This window comes from Pinus tabuliformis, chromosome 3_2 (assembly GCF_031772625.1).
Source record: "Pinus tabuliformis cultivar Carrire ecotype Pingquan chromosome 3_2, CPIR1, whole genome shotgun sequence".
In the NCBI taxonomy this organism is placed as follows: domain Eukaryota; kingdom Viridiplantae; phylum Streptophyta; class Pinopsida; order Pinales; family Pinaceae; genus Pinus; species Pinus tabuliformis.
This window is the reverse complement of record NC_142302.1, coordinates 301457123-301472318: the sequence shown is the minus strand read 5'-3', so window position 1 is coordinate 301472318 and position 15196 is coordinate 301457123. Positions and strand designations below refer to the sequence as shown.

At 41.2% G+C, this 15196-nt stretch overlaps 1 protein-coding gene across 2 annotated transcripts in view; it reads right to left on the bottom strand.

Annotated features, from left to right (window-relative positions):
- LOC149180761 (protein ALUMINUM SENSITIVE 3-like) overlaps positions 1-15196 on the bottom strand; it is a 102375-nt gene that overhangs the window by 15855 nt on the left and 71324 nt on the right. The gene's annotated exons all lie outside the window — the stretch shown is intronic.

The window sequence follows — 15196 nt, the reverse complement described above, 5'->3', positions numbered from 1 at the left end:
GATGTAAATGACCAAGTCTTTTATGCCAAAGTTCAATGACATCACGGATTTGCACCTTCTCTGCCTTTATGCTTAATGCAAAAGTCTTCCACATCTAACTTATACAGGTTCTTCACATGAACCCCGATATGCTTCATCCGTCCTGTGGCTATGTGCCTTAGGAATGCCTTTCCTTTTCTAAAGATCACATCATAACCACGGTCTTCCAGAACTGCAACAGAGATGCGGTTTTTCTTTAGGCCCGGAAAGAACATGACATCCTTGAGCCTAATAGGGGAGCCTGAATCCCTTTGAAAGGTGACTATACCAACCTCATTCGCATTGTTCCTTGCATCGCCCCCCATATCAATGTGCATATGCAAGTCTTTCTCCTCTAGGTCACTAAAAAACTCTCTACACCCTATCATGTGGAACGAGGCACCTGAGTCCAAGTACGACACGCTCCCCATTACTGTGTTGGCCATGCATGCGATGGATAAATTCAAGCTTGAATTGCGAAGCTAAGGCTTCACTTGTTGCTCCTCCTGACGTATTCTTGCTTGCATTTTTGTGTGAACACTTCGTGGCATAGTGCCCGAATTCATAAGAATGGAAGAATTTAATTTTGGATAAATCTTTCTTCTTGCCCCCTTATCTGGACTCTGGATTGGATTGAGATTTCTTTCCTTTTCCCTTCTTTTCCTTTCCAATGAATGAAATTTTTTCTTCATCCTCTCCCTTGGATGAAGTGTCATCTCTGGTATTTCACCTTATTTCCTCATGTACCAAATCAGACCATAAGTGTTCCCAATTCGGTAGTTTCTCCCTCCTGTTCACCGAATCTTGATAGCTATGCTAGCTCTTGGGAAGACCTAGAAGGGCTAGGCTTATCAACTCCTCTTCAGCAAACATTAACACCAACTGCACCAAGTTCATCATGACATTGTGTGAAATTGCTCAGATACCGTGGAATAGTGTCATTCTTCTGCATCTTTATACTTCAAAGTTTATCCTTGAGTGTTAACTTCTTGTGGTCACTATTATTCTCGAACAATTTTGTCAGCAATTTCCACATTAAGAACAAAGTTTATTTTCTATGGATATTTGAGACAATGTGATCTCGTACTCCCTCCAAGGTTATTCTCCTCGCCTTAGCTACATCTTTATTCCATTGAGCAAGGTTTTGGGCATTAGATGCTTGTGGTTTCGCAACATATGTCTTGATGTATTCTAGCAAGCCATTGTCATCCAATATTACCTCCGTGTGATCCTTCCATGTGATTAAATTAGAATTGCCTTCAAAGGCATACTCTAGACTCAACCCGTTGAAGGTCATCTTCTTAGCTCTAAAGAGATCATGTTGTACTAAAATTGAAATTCAAACCTACTGAGAAATAAATTTGAAATTTATTCTCTAGTGATCTGAATTCTTGGGAAAACTTGTAATAGTTATGCAAGCTCCCTCATTAGTTAAAACATATTTTGATTTGTCTCATTTACCAAGTTATGCAAGAGGTTTATGTGCCAAGTTATATGTCTTTTATGTGTCGTGCGAACAAATTATAAGTTAATTAGCTGCTTAAATAACATGAACTGAAAATAAAATTGTAGACATCATACACAACAAACTCACAACACATAATTGATCAAGGAGTTCACCCTCCAGTACTAGGGTACATCTGATACGACCTCCGTCAATGGCTAAGCCCACTTTGGAATTATTGGTCAATTCTTGATTACAAGCATCTGCTACACTCCAATGGCTTTTAAAACTATACCATTGGGTTTAGAAGACCCAAAAACCCCCCAAAATGACTATTATATCTTTGAAAACTAACTTTGTCTGAACTGTGTTGGACCTCCTCCACTGGTGGCCCTAAGCTTCTTTAACTTCAACATGGGAATATCATGCACATAAGTTCTTCTTTGCCTCTTCAACCTACACCAATTAGTTCATAATGTTGAAATCATTGAGGAATGACTATTCATTTCCCAAAATTGGTCGAAAATTGAGCAAGATATGTTTCATTCAAACTTTTCCTAGGAAACCCCGCTAAATTTGGAGAAGACTCTAGTTAGCACTGCCAAAACTGGAAATCCCACCGAATTTGACGCACCTCCAAAACTTTCGCCATCTTAAACTCAGGTTAATTATGGCTAAACAAGATTAGGGCGCTAATTGTGCTTAATGGTGGCGCTGGCCCTTGGTTTTAAAAACTTGGTCGTATGGAGAGGGGCTTGGCTCGTAGGGCTGGCTCACTCCTCTCCCACTGTCAGAATATATGTCGGCATTAAATAAAAGAATGTGGCCTCCGTTTTCAAATCCTTTTCGATGGTTCAATGGTATTGCATGGAGTTTGGGAGGGGGAGGTCATGGGTTCGACTCCCCCTCCGCCCCTCCCTCATATGATTTTTTTGATTTCAATTTGAACTTTGCCACCGAATTGGTTTCTTTTCTTTTCTTCATTTTTTATTTTTTCGAGAAAAAAATCGAACTTTTTATTGCAAGACAAAAAGTTACTTTGTATATGTTGTAAGCATTCAAGTCACTGTATGATTTTGGTCATAGAGTTGCTGAGATTTTGCATGAGGAATATCTTCTCCTACCATCTCGAGTTCTAAGTCCAGTTCCCTGATCAGTTGTGTGATCGGAGTCTCCTTAAACCGGAGAAACCCCAACTGAACGATCAGTTCCGATGCATCTTGGCTAGATCACAAAAAGAAAAAGCGAAAACAGTTTCCAGATTTTAGTTTCCTACTGTGGCTGCTCCATCTCCGGGTCTCCTCAGAAGGGAAAACAACCCAAACAGAGATGAGGCAGCAATATTTTTAAAATTTTATGCAAGTTTTTTAGCAAGTCTGAAGTGTCTGGCTTGAAGAAAGGAAAACAAGATAATCCAACCACTAATCAAAAAGTTGCTTGGCTTGGATGAGGCTTCAGGGAGGGAAGTTTGGTGCATATGGTGGACGATCCGACACATGGATCTCGTCCATCTCTTTGTGTTCTATTCGCCAACTGCCCAGATTTTGTTGCAGACCTTATTTAGAAAGCTTGTTTGCCTCATCATTGAGTTCCCTGTAGTGATGTTAAAATGAGATTTTAAGCTCGTGGTTTCCTCTAGAAGTGATGATAGCATGTAATTCTGACATCTATTTGTTCCATTGAACCATTTGACAATGTTCAGTGAATCCCCAAAGATCTGAATCATGGGTATGCCCAATTGAATGAGCCAACAAAGGAAGAGTTTTAAGGTTGTCAACTCAGCAAAATTGTTGGTTCCAGTCCCTAAGCCTACTGAGGCTTTGAGGCTTTTATGGGGGTTTAAGTGTGTGATCAGCCCTGCTCCGCATTTATTTTCATCGCTAGAGGCCGCATCGAAGTATGCCCAAGGTATCCCTTCCCGGATGTTCTCTTCTATGTTCGGTCAGGGAAGCTTCTCATGAGTGGGTTCAGGGATACTGGTGTATATAGAGGCACTTCCAATAGCTATACTTTCCACCGATGGGGTGTGATCTTGAAAAATGATTTTATTCCTTGTGATCCATAATCCCCAGGAAATTATTAGGGGAAAGTTTCTCAGGTTCCCTTCTTAAAGTTGAGTCCACCATGATTTCCAGGCTGAAGCTACCGACTGCCCATTCCATACAGTCCTTTTTTGTATCAAGTCCCCTACTAATTGCCAGAATTTTGTAGAGAAGGAACAATCCATAAAAAGATGTGAAATTGATTCAGAGGCTGCTTTACAAAGGGCACATCTTCCTGATCCTGATTTGAATCTCTTCTGGAGGATGTCCTAGGTAGGAACCTTCTCTTTTAGTATACACTAGAAGAGCATTCGGGCTTTTACCGGGCATTGCAGTTTCCAGATTAAGGAAACCCACCAGTCTTGGATTCCCCAACCTTTCTTTGTCATTAAGAATTTGTATCCTTGTTTTGGGGAGTAATTCCCTGTCTCTGCATGGGCCCAAACTAATTGATTTGGTCTGTCTCTTAGTCTGACGTTTGATCAAGACAACTCCGAGGTGAATGTATGCCATTCCCTTTTCCATTGGGGGGTAAGATTTAGGTCCAAACCTGAAAGCCATGCTTGGCCCCATATGGAGGAATGCCCATGGTTCTCTATCTGGCTAAGGTTGTTTATGCCTCTGGAGTTGAGGTGAATGGTAAGGTCTAGAGATAATCTGTAGTCTTCGTTGCAGCCAACCCAGGGGTCCTTCCCTATGCGTACATGTTCACCATTCCCTACCTGCCATGATAATCATTGTTCTATGATCTTAAAGCCTTCCAAAGTAGCTTTCCACACCACTGATGCACTGCCTTTCTTTTTGGATGGACTTTGAATCCAATCTTCTAACGGCATAGGGTCGATATATCTCCTTTTGACTACTGATGTCCAGAGGTTCTCCGATTTGATGAGCCTCCATCTTAGCTTTGTTGCAAGCGCTGATCCGAAGTCTACTAGGTCTTTGATGCCCCATCCTCCCCATTCCTTTGGCCTTGCCACTTTCTCCCAAGCCACCCATGGGAGTACCGAGTCTTCCTTGGATCTTGCCCATAAGAACTTGTTGCATACTCTTCTAATTTTGTCCAGAATCCCTTTTGGGACCCAGGTTAGTGCGACCCAGTAAACCGGAATAGTTAGGAGGACTGATTTGATGAGAGTCAGTCTGCCAGCTCTAGATAGCCATTTGAAGCTCTAGTGGGTGACTCTTGCTTCTATTTTTGCTATTAGCCAGTGCCAATCATGTTTCCTATACGAGCAAGGTTTTAGATAAAACCCAAGATATTTGAAACAATCTTGGAGCTTCCGATCCTCAAAGGGCAAGTCCTCTTTGATTTAGGCAATTTCTAGCCTACTGAATCCTTCCAAAAAAAGTTGGGATTTAGCATTGTTTATTTGGAGTCCGGTTGCTTTTAAGAATAGCTTAAGTATCCTTTTTAATTCTAGGGATTCAGATCTTCTTCCTGTAGTGAAGAGCAAAATGTCATCCACAAATAGTAGATGAGTTATTCTCAGATTGTCTGCCACTTCCAGCGCCTGAATATTACCTTTCCTTCGCCCATCATTAATAAGTTGGTTGAGTCCTTCCGCTGCTAATAGGAAGAGGAGGGGTGAGAGGGGACATCCTTGGCGAAGTCCCCTTTGTCTTTGAAAGAAGGAGGTGGCTGCTCCATTAATGAGAATAACAAAGCTTACATTGGTTAGGCATCCCATTACCTAGTTGATGAATTCTATGTGGAATCCCAGATGAGTGAGAAGCATCCGAATGTACATCCAACTAACCCTGTTAAATTCTTTGGATAGATCAATTTTTACTACTGCTCCTTTGATTTTCTTTTGAATGATGTTGTGGATGGTTTCCTGGGCTACTCCAATCGCTTCATGGATCTGCCTTCCATTTAAGAACCCAAACTGTTCTCTTGACATGTGCCTGGATAGGATAGGTTTAATTCGGAGGGCTATCACCTTTGCTATTATTTTATAGATGCAGTTGGAAAGGGAGATTGGTCTGAAGACCTCAAAGGAGGAGGGATCTTATTTTTTCAGAATGAGGGCTATGAAGGTCGAGTTGAAGGGTGAGTAGATTACTCCTTTCCTTTTGGATTCTTCTACCACTTCGGTTAGGTCATGTCCTAGCTGATCGAAAAAATGCTGAAACAACTCCACTCTGCAGCCATCTAGACCAGGACTCTTGTCTTTAGGCATTTCTTTTACTATTCCTTCCACCTCCCCCTTGGTGACTTCGTTCATTAGTTCCTGTGAATCCTCGTCATCCACATAGCAGGGAAAGGTCTGGGCCGTCTAGATTACTTTTGCCAATGAGATATCAAATTGGTTGGAGAAGAGGTTTTGAAAGTGTCTTATGCCCATCTGGGAGAGATCTTGGAAGGAGCTGGCCTCGCTGCCTCCTTCTCCTTTCAGATGCCAGATGGTGTTAATGTTTTTCCTTCCTCTAGCATAGTTCTAGAAAAAATTGGTGTTTTCATCACCTGCCTTTAGCCAGATGGCCTTGCTTTTCAATTTCCATTGCTCTTCCCTTGCTAGGAGGATTTTGTTCCTTTTATCTTCCTGCTGCATTATTAATTCTTTCCTCCCCTGAGTTTCATATCCATCAGCTTCAAGGATTTCAAGCCAGTGTAGCTTTCTTTCTATTTGGCTGTGTTCCTCATCTTCTTTCATCTTCTTTTCCTTGGCCCAGTTCACTGTGGCTTTTTAAAGGCATTTTAGATTCTCCATGAAGAGGGAGGCTTTATTGTCCAACTCATTGGAGCTGGTAGGTCTCCAGGTGGATTTGAAGAGGGAATTGTAGGAGTCCTCTTGAAGCCAAGTGGGGTTGAATTTGAAGGGGGCAGCTGGTTTTTTGGGGGGCTTGGATAGTTCAAGCAGAGGCAAATGATCCGAGTTCCCACCTTCCCCAACACACTGGCGAAAAACTGGTATTTTGGTAGTAATTTCCTCCCGAAGGAGGAATCGGTCTAGTCATTTTGCTACACGGCCTTCCCCTGTTCTTCTATTCCTCCAGGTTGATCTATTCTTCAGCAGGGTGATGTCTAGTAATTTGTTGTCTCTGAGAAGGTTGGTGAAGAAGTCTGATAGCTGATCTTGTCTGGCCAAGGGACCCCAACTTTTTGAAGATCCTATGGAGAAATTTAAGTCTCCACCAGTAACCAGATTTGGGCTATTTAATGAATATTTGGAGAGTAGGGTCTTCCAGAAGTGGGCCCTTCCTTAGCAAGGTCCATAGATGTTTATAATCAACAGAGAGGTACGGAGTTCCTGGGAGTATACTTTTGTCCCTATCACTTGATCCATCCCCTAGGAGTTTAGACATTTGAACTTCTCAAGTTTGAAGGTCAGAGCTAGGCCCCCGGAGTGACCTTCTACATCTAGAACCTGGTTGATCCAGGATGGCAAAATTTTTGATAGGGTTTTTGCTACTTCATCTCCAGCTCCCAGACTTTCTTGAAGGAGAATCATATCCGGATTGTAGTTCCTGATTACTTCTTTTAAGGCCAGCTTTTTAGGGTTGCTAGCTAACCCTCTGTAGTTCCAGGAGAGGATGATCATTGGATAACCTCCGGGAGGGCGTTTACTGCTCTGAGCACCCCAGATATGGACATCTATTTGCCATCCGCAATTTCTATCTTGGCTCTTAGCTGAGCCTTGGATAAGTTTGATTTTCACCCTCTAGTTTTCCTGTCTTCTAGCTGGGAGGTTTGCATATCTATGCCTCCTACTATCTCCAAGGATCCCCATGGGGGAGGTTTCTTCTCACGGGGTCTGAGATTATAAGGATTGGAGGCTGGGATGGGATCCTCTCTCAGGGGTTTAAAATTTGAGGGGCCATAGTCACGATTCAGATCTAAGTTAGGGATGGAAGTAATTATGATTTCCGTTTGCATGGTTTGAGAATGAAGCAAAGGAGTGACCATGTTCTGGTGCCTAGAGGGACCAAGCATAGAATCAATTTTATTTAATAAATTTTCTAGACATAAAGATGATGGATTTGGAGCAAGTTCCATACCCTCTTTGGCGATCGATTGGCTTTTATCCATGTGAGCTTGAAAGTCCTAGATCATTTTCGTCCCTTCTAGCTGGATGGGAGGTCCCTGACCCTGGGAAGCTTGCTGATGTTGATCAGATCCCGCTCCTGAATTCTTCCTAGTTCCCTCCATATCTAGGTCCATCAGCTCTTCCTCCTTGTTGTCCTTTTCTAGCCTGGTTCTGAGAGGTTCCATTGCTATTCCCCCTGTCCCAGCCTTCTTCTTCTTGCCTCTACGTCTATGGGCCAATGGGCAGTCCCTTGCCAGGTGCCCATAGATGTGACATCTGTGGCATTGGAATGGTAGATGTTCATAGTTGAGTTGCTGAAGATATTTGAACTCTTTGTAGTGAAACTGTATTTCTTCAGCCAGGCCTGCCTAGGGAGTGAGGCTGACCAGAATGCGAGCCATCCCCATGTCTCTGGTTTGGAGGAAGGACATGTTTGTTTCCATATACTTCTCGAGATGGTTCCCGATGGATCTGAAGACAGACTCAACCCAGAGGAAAGGTGGGAGCCCTAAAAGGCAAACCCAGACTGGTAGCTCGTCAGTTCTTTCCCTCTGGGTGTCGAAAAGGGGATTCCAACGTTTGAGTAAGATCGGTGTCCTTCCAAAGGCCTAGTTCCTGTCCAGTACCCAGCTCACTGCTTCTTTGTTGACGAATTTGACCATGAACTAGCCCTTTGCAAGCATCGACACTTGGAAGGCTGAGTCCGACCCTTCCTTCCATTGCTGGGAAGCCCATTCTTGGATGAATTTCGCTGAATATTTTTTCCCCCTTGCCCTTCCAACCAGCATCAGATCCGTGACTTCCATGGCTTCGTTATTGACACATTTTCCCCCAGTATCAGGTCTGAAACCAATTCTTTCCTTTTAATTAGCTTTGGTTTTTTCCTCTTCTCCCCCTTCTGCCTCTGCTACGGCCCTTCCTCCCTGTCCGAAACGATTGTTTCCACATCTGCCGCTTCTCGGTGGATCTCGTTCGTTCTCCTCTCCTCCTGGGTGAGGGCTCTGTCATCCTTGTCACCACCTCCAACTTGTCTCTTTTCTCTGTTGTCCTTGTGCCCCCCGAGTATAACTTCCTCCTCTAACCTCGGTCCCTTCTCCATTGTTGTTCCTTTGCCCAGTCCATCTGTAAGGTTGAGGACCCCAGCAAACCCTGGCCCCAGACTCAACAATTTTTGTTTCGGCTACCTGCGGCTATGGGGGTTATGGGTCTTTGCGGCTTGTATTTTCGTTCCCGGTTTCAGTTCTGCACTGTGCCCTTCTGGGGTCCCTAACCCACAACTGATGACCACATCTTCTAACCCACCTGAGAAGAATCGACTGAGAGGGAGGGGGTTTGGTGTACTTACAGTTGGGTTTTTTACTGTCGTTCTTTCTGAATCGCTCTGAGGTTGTTTCTGTTGAATGAGAGGGAAATCATTCCAATTACTTAGGAAAGGTAGGCCAAAATTACCCTCTAGCTGCCCTCGGGTATCCTTCCGGTTCCAGACCTCCTCCGAGCCGTGCGATTCTTTCCCTAGACTTCCAGCTGGACAGATATATCATTCGATATTCTGATATGTGACTTCCAAGCCCCAGACCGACAGGATATCTCCAGTTTCGGGGTCCAAATCAATGTTGTCGTTCAAGAAGCCCATCCCCTTTCCGGATGCTCCTTGGTAAATGTTGACTGCGTCCTGGTAACTGCTGGCTGTAATTTCCTCCGTTAATCGACCCTCCACCGTTTCCATCGATTGCAAGCTGTAGCCTGGGCACGATTAAACTTGAAAATTGTTTTACTAACCCCGTTTGTGTGCCCATTTTTTCCCTCTTACACCGCGCATGTGATTTCCCCGGGTTTAACCTGGAGCTTGACCCGCCATCCTGTCCTAGCTGTCGTCGTTCTCGAGCCCTGCTCTGACGCTCCTGCCCGAGCTTCTTCCAGTCGACTGCCTTTCGTACTTAGCCCTGTCATTGTCTAGGCCTCGTGGCCTCCACCTGCAAGCCGTCCTGCTCCTATCTCCACCTGGTTCCATTGTTCAAAACCCTAGGTGTGCTCCCTTCCGCCATCATTCCCCCACCATTTTTGCCGAATTGGGTTTTGATTTATTGTCGGTTTGAATTTGAATTTAAATTAATTTAATATATTTAACATATTTAATATATATATATATATATATATATAATATATAGTTTTTATATTTAAATAACTAAAAAAAATTCAAATTCCACCTTGGAGGCCAAGTAGGAAATTTCCCCTTCACAAAACCAAACCGGCGAATCTCAAAGTGACACTTGTCATAGCCTCATTGGGTGAAAACTGAAGAATATTCCCCTTATTGACTGTACTGCCATGTCATCATTTCGTCCTGTTCTGCAATTTTTTTAGCTGTTTAGGAAAACGAACAACAGGCCTTTTCTCCTTCATCTGGACTCGGTTTTCAGTGAAATGAATTGTGTTGTGATCATCTTGATGAGATAGATGCATTCATACAGGTTTCAAGTCGATCTAATAATTTTGAATTTTGAGAAAATTTTGGCCCCTAATCAAGATTCCGATCACTCCTTCCCACTAAAGGGCTTTTGGACCCAAAAAAGTTGGTTATCTGATGAGAGCTAAATCCTCTTCTCTTTCCCAAGTTCTATCAATTGATTCTACTTGAATAAATCTCCATGACAACCACTTGGGTACACTGACATGCCTTGCATTACAAATGGTTATGTCCCTCAACCATTATTCTCCTGTTGCTGCTGACCTAATCCAACACTTGTTGGACACTTGTTGGCTGCAAAATACCTTTGTTGTACCACATCGATCCCTTGGTGCTTGGAAAACTGATACAAACTGATAGCCTTCCCACTGAGAATCTTGGCGTCAACACACAAAAATGGTCTACAATGGCTGAAAAGTTTTGGCATCTCGTCCACTTTCGCTTCTTTCCTCTAACAACCTCCTGTTCAACATGATGCTCATGTCATAATTTGAGAATGAAAGCTAAGCATGAGCATCTTTCTCAAGAATGGACCTTTCAAAATCCTGCGACATCTTGTCACAAGAAACACCATTAAATGGAAAAACACATTATGCAAGAAATTGTAAATCGACGACCTCTTCTTTTGCTCCTTCAAAGCAACAATTGTCACATCATGTAACATTTGCTTGTACTCTTGCATCTTGGTGTACAAAATATCAACTAAACACAAACCGACAAAACATCATCGAACAAACATAAGTCGATAAACATGATCCAACAATTGAATTGACTTAAGAGCCAAACATAATCATGTATAGAAACTTGATGATTATTTGCATAAACAACAAGAATTCCACATTTTCATGCAATAATCCGTCAACATCTCCCTTTCACCTTTGGAGACAAAATAAACTCTTCCAAGTCGATATGACATACAGGTGAAAACAATCGACACAAGTTGACACTCATACATGTATCTAGTTTCATTGTTCACACACACACAAACTCTCATGTATGAGTACAATTCTTAAACTCTCCCTCAAGTACAATAACAAGTACAATAATCCCAAAAACATGTAGCCTATGGTTACATAAGAGCTGAATTGACAAATTTTCTACAAATGAAGTGAGTAACATACTCTACTTCCACACACCTTCATGGCGAAATTATGCAACATCAAGAATGTTTTCAAAAGATATTCATTCTCATAAAAACTTGCAACCACAAATTGTCTTCTTTTGCCACATTAAAGTGAGTCAAACAAAACTCTACTTTCAACAAAAAAGTAATGCATCCATAAGGAAAAAAAATGCATTTATCAACAAGACAAACTAGTATTGTAATGCTTCAAGAAAAATATTGTTGCATATAAGTGATTTATTTACGAACATCACTTTTACAAGTTACCCAACTCTGGGGCTATGCAACTAATGCAAACTTAAATTTGTAAACTTCAACTAGACAAATAGTCCGCCCATTTCTTACCCAACTAGGTGAATGAACCCTCTATTTGAACTTTCTCTTCTTTTGCAGTTGTTTCAAGGATGGTCGCATCTTGCGCCACTTTTTATGTTGTCGCTTCCTCTTCTGGTGCTTGCATGATATGCTTTCCCTTACCAGTATGAAGATGTGGAAACAATTTTCAACACTTCTCGACCCAATGTCCACTGATATTGCAGTGAGTATAGAAGTTATTTTGAGCTCCTCTTGGCCCACTTGCCTTTATCTTTGGATGAGATTTTCTCCTTTCATTCTCACTTCCAATAGATATAAACATCTTCTCGATGATTGCTTTCTTCTTTTCGTTCTTATCTACACAATGGTTAGATGAAAGGAAAAAAGCAAATGGAAACATTTTCATTAACACGTTATTCAAAGCTGCTTTTTGTTTTCCACCATGAAAAATATTCGATTTCTGAGCACTTGAATTAACACCAGTTGAATTAACAGAATGATTATACCTCTTTTTGGAGGATTTTGGCTTACGCCTCGTGCGTGAAGAACTTGCATGTCAAGAAGAACTTAGATTTTTTTCTTCCTTAACTTTTTTATCTCTCTTTGGAGATGTTTTGTACTTCAAGTCCTCCTTTCGCTTGTGGAACCAAGCAAGCGTCATTTCTGGATGCAAATCCCAACATCTTGTCTCTTCATGTCCTCTCTTATAACAGAAGGCACATGATACCCACAAGTTGTCGCTAGAAGACCATTCTTCTTTTGCAACATAGCCTAAGCCTTCATATTTAGGCCTCTCCTTGACCTCAATTGGATTTTTAATGCCTTGCTGGTTTACTCCAAGGCCTCCTCCCTTGTACCCCATCTTGGTCAAGAGTTTAGATCCAATGCCTTTACTATATTTTTCAAAGGCTATAAATGAATTTACATCAATACTTTCACATAAGGAAGAAGCATGTAAATTCTTACCATTTGCTTCATCTTTCAATTGACATACGAAGATGATTTTGAATTCCTTTTTGATTCGAGATGTGTCCTCTTGGACCCTTCGACTCTCTTCTTTCAGCTCCTCAGATTTGGGTGCTGATAGAACCTCATCTTCCACATAATTTGGACGTAAGGTGCAAGCTTGTCCATTTGTCTTATCTGAAGGACTTTCTACACTAGCATCTTGCATAGTAGTTGTAGAAAAGCATGAATATTGTGGAGAAAATGGTGGTTTATCACCACTCGTATTACCTTCTTCCCTTGAAGAAAATTCTCCTCTTGGAGGTCTAAATTCTACATCTTGCAAATTGGTATCCCTCTCTTCATAGAGGACTTTCACCATTCCTGCCATGTCTAAGAAAGCCTTTCTAAAAGTATTCACATCCTCTGACATCCTTGCAGGTTTTCCTCCTTGGAACATGCTTTGTTTGAAGCTGCCTTCACAAGTATAATAAATTAAAGAGCTTCACAACAATTCACAAAGCTTCACAAACTTCTTTACTATGATTTGAGAACCAAGCTCTCAATCTAGAGCTTCTCCTTGCTTTAGCTTGTATGCACAAACTTTCACACAGTTAAATGATCTTTGCACAATTTCAAAAGCAATAGCTAATTCTCTAGCTAACCTTGGCAAACCATCTCTGGGTTCAAATGAGCTAACCTGCTCTGATACCAACTTGATTTGAATTCTTGGGAAAACTTGTAATTGCTATGCAAGCTCCCTCATCAGTTAAAACATATTTTGATTTGTCTCATTTACCCAATTATGCAAGAGGTTTATGTGTCAAGTTATATGTCTTTTATGTGTCATGTGTGAGCAAATTATAAGTTAATTAGCTGCTTAAATAACATGAACAACAAATAAAATTGCAGACATCATACACAACAAACTCACAACACATAATTGATCAAGGAGTTCATCCTCCAGTATCGGGCTGCATCTACTAGGACCTTCGTCAATGGCTAAGCCCTCTTTGGAATTATTGGTCAATGTATGATTACAAGAATCTTCTACACTCCAATGGCTTTGAAAACTGTACCATTGGGTTAAGAAGACCCAAAAACCCCAAAAGTGACTATTAGATCTATGAAAATTGACTCTGGCTGAACTGTGCCCTAAGCTTCTTTAACTTCAACATGGGAATATCATGCACAAAATTATTCTTTGCCTATGCAACCTACACCAATGAGTTCAGAATGTTAAAATCATCTAGGAATGACTATTCATTTCCCAAAATTGGTCGAAAATTGAGTAAGATATCCTTCATTCAATTTTTTCCTAGGAAACCCCGCTAAATCTGGAGAAGACTCTAGTTAGCATCGCCAAAACTGGCAATCCCGCCGAATTTGGCGCGCCTCCAAAACTTCCGTCATCTTAAACTCGGGTTAATTAAAACTAAATGGGATTAGGGTGTTAATCGCACTTAATGGTGGCGCTGACCCTTGGTTTTAAAAACTCGGTCATATGGAGAGGGCCTGGCCCGCAGGGCTGGCTCCATCCTCTCCTGCCGTCGGAATATACGTCGACATTAAATAAAATAACGCAGTCTCCATTTTCAAATCCTAGCCAATGGTTCAATGGTATTGCATGGAGTTTGGGAGTGGGAGGTCATGAGTTCGACTCCCCCTCCGCCCATCCCTCATATGATTTTTTTGCCCGTTTCAATTTGAACTTTGCCACCGAATTGGGTTTGATTTACTGCCGGCTTGAATTCGAATTTAAATATATATATATATAGATATATATATATATATATAATATATATATATATATATATATATATATATATATATATATATATATATAAGAAAATTATATATATAATATTTATATAACTAAAAAAAAAAATCGAACTCCACCTTGGAGGCCAAGTAGGCAATTTCTCTTTCACACAACCAAACTGGTGAATCCCAAAGTGACATTTGTCACAGCCTCATTGGGCGAAAACTGAAGAAGATTCCCCTTGCTGATTGTACTAGCACGTCATCATTCTGTCATGTTCTGCAATTTTTTTAGTTGTTTAGGAAAACGAACAACAGGCCTTTTCTCCTTCATCTGGACTCAGTTTTCAGTGAAACAAATTACGTTGCGATCATTTTGACGAGACAGACGCAGTCGTATATGTTTTGGGCTGATTTGATAACTTTGAATTTTGAGCAAATTTTTGCCCCTAATCCATATTCTGATCATCTAGTGTGAATCCAACTCTGATACCATGTAGAAATTATGGTGTATATTTGCAACTGCTCATGAAGTTTTAATCAAAATCAAATGACACAAACCTATTCTATCACTCTAGGGAAAGTAATTCACAATCTAGAACAAGAATTCCAGACATGCAATAAGAAATAACACATGCACAAAATCTTTTTCTCGAGGACAGATATCTGCTAAAAACCCCAATGCTTTCTTGCATAGTCTAATGAATAGAGATATATTACAATTTCTTTGCTCAACTAAGCAACCCCTGCAAGTGAATAACTTATCTCTCTGCTCACTAAGAAGCTATGACCTAGACTTAGTCAATGTCTACCACTGCTTGATCCCCTATTTCCTTGTGCAATTCCTTAACAAATTAGGCCCCTATTATTTATCAATTTCTCAAAAATGGATTTTGCAATTCCCAAGGTTGATCATCTGACTACATGGAACACCTGTACACTCAAGACTAGTCTATACCTGATGTTGCACTTCCTTGGAATCTCCACCACAATTAGGGAACTCAATTTCTCTGCATACACTAGCTATTTTGGGCCGATTGATCAGTTAAT